This window comes from Carassius auratus, unplaced genomic scaffold, assembly GCF_003368295.1.
Source record: "Carassius auratus strain Wakin unplaced genomic scaffold, ASM336829v1 scaf_tig00216164, whole genome shotgun sequence".
NCBI lineage: Eukaryota > Metazoa > Chordata > Actinopteri > Cypriniformes > Cyprinidae > Carassius > Carassius auratus.
The window spans coordinates 268,400-274,852 of NW_020528437.1; positions in this window are offsets into that span (position 1 = coordinate 268,400).

Sequence of the window (6,453 nt, forward strand, 5' to 3'; positions counted from 1 at the left end):
GTGATAATAATTTCTGCCCAAACCACTCACTTACCGCTCGTCTCCCGATCCTCTCTCCCGCTGCAGACTTCGCTAAACCACGCCCCCCCTGCCACACAGTCACATAATGTTTTTTAATTACATATGTACCTTTATGAAAATTAAACATACGGTAGGTTTAGCCTACTACACACACACACAAAAAAGGAAAACTAATTAAACTAAAGTAACCACACGTTAACATGGTTTTGCTATACTAGCCATTTAGTATTTATTGTGTAATAATAATAATAATAATAAGGCAATCATTCTGAATGAATGCAATGCACGCATACAGAGCACGTGATCTCTGTGACGCCCAGATGCACAAAACAGACCCTCCCAACTCTGTAAAAAACACGGAGATACTAGTCCCGTCCGAATTGGTACATGAAAATCGCAGATGTCAGGTGGTAAGAATCAAAACAAACGTAGTTTAGAAAACTAGTCCCGTCCGAATAGGGCTTTAGTCACACATGACACACAGATCACTGACAACCGATAACACTGAAATTGAACTGTCTGTAGTGCAGCTGTAGTGAATGTGACCGAATAGATGAGAATAAAACTAACTAAATAAAATTACACAGCTACAGCGACATCTTACACTGACATCTCAGTGCTGATGTCACGGAGTGAGAGGAGAAGTTCCGCCCGGACCGAAATGTACAAGCACCCGTCACTTCCGGAAACTCCGGATAGCTCGAATCAAGGGAAATCTTCAGCAGGTGTGTCCAATGACGTTTCGATCGCGGATGGGGCAGTTGGGACGCTGAAGGGAGTATAAAGAAAGCATTGAAGATACAGGAAGGTGTGTTGTTTTTGCTTCCCAAGGAACGGCACGAGTGAGACGGAGTGTTTTGGGTGCTGGAGTAGGGCGAAGCAGATGAGAGTAATTGTGAAGTCGCTAAGCGAATTGGAGGATTTAAATACGACTACTGGAACAGGTTTGCCAAAGCGAGGTTTTTGTGGAAAGAAGTCATACTCACCCGTGTCTGTTGTATGAAGGTCCCGCAGGAAAATAGTGCCATTGTGGAACAACGATAACACTTCCGGGCGTCTGTAAGAAGCTGGGGAGAGAAAGAGAGCAGGAGAAGATCAGTATCACGAAGACTGTGAGTACATTGTATTGCTTATATCATTGTTTATATCTGGATGAGAAAGAGAGCGGGAGAAGATCAGTATCACGAAGACTGTGAGTACATTGGATTACTTATATCATTGTTTATATCTGGATGAGAAAGAGAGCGGGAGAAGATCAGTATCACGAAGACTGTGAGTACATTGGATTGCTTATATCATTTTTTATATCTGGATGAGAAAGAGAGCGGGAGAAGATCAGTATCACGAAGACTGTGAGTACATTGGATTACTTATATCATTGTTTATATCTGGATGAGAAAGAGAGCGGGAGAAGATCAGTATCACGAAGACTGTGAGTACATTGGATTGCTTATATCATTTTTTATATCTGGATGAGAAAGAGAGCGGGAGAAGATCAGTATCACGAAGACTGTGAGTACATTGGATTACTTATATCATTGTTTATATCTGGATGAGAAAGAGAGCGGGAGAAGATCAGTATCACGAAGACTGTGAGTACATTGGATTACTTATATCATTGTTTATATCTGGATGAGAAAGAGAGCGGGAGAAGATCAGTATCACAAAGATCGTGAGTACATTGGATTGTTTATATATCATTGTTCATACCTGGATATGGATAACTAATATCTGCTGGAATGATTAATAGTTTGTTGAGCGGCCCCATCGTGGAGGACGAGACTAGTGGGTGAGCCGAAGTAAAGTGGGGGTGAACGGAAGTTATTTGGCTGTGGCTACACCGCAAAGTTTGGAGCACTTACTGTGCCAGCGACTTTAAACTCCTCCAGGACGAAATCCGACCGGGTGTGGAGTACCGACCTTAAAAATCACTGAAGTGTGTGTAGTGCAGTGGGTGAGTCTGTCTTTGACGTGTGTACACCTGAAGTTTTTCAGTGCTGTGCCGTGTCCCTGTTGTCTGTACTCGCCCTCTAGGCCGAGAAAAGTTCCTGTTGGAGAGAACGTAGGCTGCCGTGGCGGTGCCCACCTATCCCACCTACGCCCGCCCATAACTCTGTTCCCCGTATTCAGCCTGAAGGAGGTGAAGCGTGAATGCAAGACAAGGTATTGTGTGGATATTGTGGGGAAAGCCATTTATTGGAGGGGAGCAATTGACCATCATAAGTGAAACAGTCCGCTGTGTATAATTACTGTGCTGTGGAGCAATTCCAGCTGTACGCCCCTATCAAGATCTCTGTCCTGTTGGCTGGAGGAGAGGAAAGGGAAGCGGGCGAGTCGGCCCAGCAGTATTTACCGGGTGTAGCCAACCTACCTGAACTGTCCACCGTGGCACCACTGGCTGCACCAGGTCCAACGAGCCGCAGCTTGGAGTTCGTAGCCTCATTTTCGCCTTTGAACGAAGCCAAGAGGTGAGGTATGGTTTTCCCACTTATCTGCTAGAGCCCACGCCCTGTAAGCCCAGCGTGAAGATACAGTCACTATGTTGAATGCATACCCGTCTGCACGAGCTAAAATCTATTGACCTTGAATACGCCCTGTAAGTCCAGCGTGAAGATACAGTCACTTTGTTGAATGCATACCTGTCTGCATGAGTTAAAAGCTATTGACCTTGAATACGCTCTGTAAGCCCAGCGTGAAGATACAGTCACTTTGTTGAATGCATACCCATCTGCATGAGCTAAAAGCTATTGGCCTCGAACATGCCCTGTAAGCCCAGTATGAAGGACTAGTTATCTTGCTGGATACCTACCTGTTGACACGAGTTAGAGATCACCTACCTCGGATGCACCCGCATGCGTCCAGTGTGAAGATTCAGTCACCTTGCTAAATGCTAGGAGGTCTATTGGAGTAGAGGAGCTGTCCAGACACTGGTGAAGCAAAACCCGAAGAGCAACGAATACAGGAACAAGGCATTCTTCTCCGTTTCACCCATTACTCATCGTGTGTTTCTGTTGCCTTCAGGAGAAGAGAAGGGCGCCACGGGAAATCAAGCCGATAAGGAAGGACCTAGGATCAGTCAGGAGATTGGTGGGAGTTCTGCGAAAGGACGAAGGAGCCCTTTGCCCCCTCCCCTGGTGATCACTTACCTAACGACCTCCAGATTTCTCAGGCCCAGTCCCCTCCTGTCAAGAGACGAAAATCTAATTTTAGATTCCCCTTTCCCCTTCCCTAAATTATCTTTTTAAATAATTTAAATAAAGTTTGTTTTAATTATACTTAACTTCTCTCGTGTGTCTGGTCATTGGGGTGCTCTTGGGACCTCCTCGAGGTGGAAACTAGGAAGGGGCGTGACTCGCAACACCTGTGGTCCGCTCCGACCTGTGACACTTACTTACCTCACAAATGACAACTACAAGTTTGTGCTCCTTGCACACAGTTCTGACACTGAATCACAGTCTTTGTCAGATCCTGCACCTTTTGCTCTTCCATTGATCCTCCTGCCTGCTGATAATCAGCATGTTTAGAATCAAACCATCATATTTAAAAACATGATATTAATAATTTCATATAATAAAATATCATTTGTTGTTACTACTGTAAACATATATTCAATTATTATTGGAATTCCTTCAATACATTCAGAATCTTTACTTTATTTTAAAATATTTTTTTATTTTAACATTTTATTGGCAGTATATTTATTGAACAAACAAAAATTAATTCTTTTATTTTCAAAATAAGCAGAAAATAGTACAAACTTTTTTTAAAGTGATTGTTTTGAACAAGTATTAACTTATTATTTTAAAAACATTATTTTAGCTGAAGTATTTGTATCAATACCGTGTGTGGAGTAAAAGGCCCCTATTGAATTACTGAACAACTTGAATGATTGATTTTCACACAAAACCTGTTGCTCCATTAAAGAGCCAGTAAGATGAAAATTCTAAGCTTCCTATCACTGTTTATAAGTCCTGTACATAAGGTTTAAATCCATCCAAGGTTAAAAAACATTGTCATTTTGTCAAAATATCATTTTAAAATTACCTCAATTCTCAGAGATCCCCAAACGGTTCGCGCGAAGCTGTTCAAAAGATTCAGTTTCCTTAAACCCCACCTTTCGGTAGCATACTGTGTTCTGATTGGTCAACTAACATAGTCAGTTTTGATTGGTTGTTCCGCACACACCTCCACAGTAAACTATGCGTTAGCATCTGTTTGGGGTGAATTATGTCTTATTCCTCTCACCGTGAAGCAAACAGTAAAATAAAAAACTTGAACAGTCTCGCTGCTTTTTCTTCTGTGTGGGCGGATTCAAGCCACGTGCTTCAGTTTGAATCTGAATAGCGCGTTCAGCGCGGGGGCGTGGTCACATTAGACATAATGAAGGGAGACATGAAAAACAGACATCGCGTTGTTTTCATATGGATTACTTTATCACAGAATATCTGTTTTCGGCAGCACTTGTTTCGTTTTAAAGTAGACATGTCAAGCTTTCTATAGATATCTCTCTCATGTCTCTTCGTTGAGTATTCACAGAGTTACACTTCATTTTAATGACGTGTTTGTACATGAAGATCAGCGCAGACAGGCTGCAGACAGCGCACATACTGATAAGACGCTCGGGAGAAAACCAACACATAACTTCATAATCATACTTCACGTTGAGATTCGGAGATGCTTGTTGGTCTAAATCAACCCTCTTTTATGGCCAAACGCTTTGAAAATCCTGCTGTACTCACCGAGATTAGAAAAGCAGTCATCAGTGAAATGTTGTGAACACAACAAAAGGGATTTGTTGTACTGCTCTGGTATTGTGGTGAAAATGAATTTTAGCCATTGGTTCTTCTGATCTTCATTCTTTTGTAGTGAAAATAAAACACACTGTCTCCTCGACATGATGCTCTCACACCAACCAGAGCGTCTGTCTGTGTGTGTGTGTGTGTGTGGGGGGGGGGGGGGGGTCAGGTCAGAGGTCAGTTTCTCCGAAGACGGTAGGCGGAGATTATTATGCTAAGTGCTCTAGTGACGTACATAGAGGCCTAACCTGATTTTACCAAGTGAGACATGTTCCTGGGACAACATCGTTGTTGACCCTGGAACAACATTGTGATTAACCAATCAGATTTGAAGAACCAGTTTATAGATTTTGTGAAGTTTATGCTTAAAATCAGTGTTTGGTGCTTGTACATCAGTGCCATTCATCTATCATTTCCTCTGATTTTAGGGATTACTCATGGTTAAGGTTAGGTTTAGGTTTAGGGATATGGTTAAGAATATATTTTTGGAGTAAAATGTTGTTCCAGGGTCAACAAAATATGTTGACCTAGGAACACATCGGACTTGGCAAAATCAGGACGTGCTACATAGAGATGGGCAAAAGATTTGAAATCTATAACGACTCGTTTCAGCGATTCAGAGTCGACTCCTAACTTTAGAAGCCAATAACTTTATAAATCATGTACTTTTTGGTTTAATTATTTGCACATTGTTTACACAGATGGACAGCTACATCATACACTGTGATACAGGTCATTTTTGATTTCCCATCTGTGTGGCTCTTTAATGTTCAATACAATGTATATATTTTTCTGCAATTATACATTTTAGGCGCAGTGAATAGCAAATTTATTCTCTAGGTGGGCCTTTAAATTCTACCTAAAATGTATTTCCTTTTTTTACAATTGTTTTTTTAACTACAAACACACCTAATATAAGGTGGGACCTTGTTTTGTAATATAGTACTGAAACTGTATAAGACACAAGACATTTGAAGTGTAATGCAAAATATAAAAATATATAATGTTTGAGAGTGCAGAGAAACGTTTTAGAGTTTCTCAATGAATGTACTCTATGAACTCATACACTCGTTTTTTTCTGTTTATTACATTTGTCACATTTGCATTTTAATCTTATGTAGTTTCCTAACATTTTCAGCACATAATTGACTATATACATTATATGTTTCAATAATACATTACATTCTGAATTTCTTTTTTATATCATGTTCTATGTACATTTCTATGCATAGACACTATCGTGTGAGCAGGACTTTTCTTTTGGCGTGGTGGTGTGACGTCATGATGATGCGCCGCGCTCCTGCATCTGTTATTATTCGACTCAAGAAAGGTTTATGTTTCATGCATTTCATGTCTAGAAACTGTTCAACTTTAAAGTTTTAATTGTTTAATATTTACTGAAACATATTAATGTTTTATGTAAAAGTTATTAACGATATGTGTGTGAGTAAAGCGCATCCACACACGAGTAATGTAAACACAAAATGTGAGTCTCATCTCATTCCGTGTATCAGTCAATCAGTTTATCATGTATTCATGGAGAAACTGAGCTTTTTTTTTTTACTCAAATGAATGAATCAAATTATTCACAAAATTAGTCTCTGACGTCACATGCTAGTCAAAACCGTTTAATTTG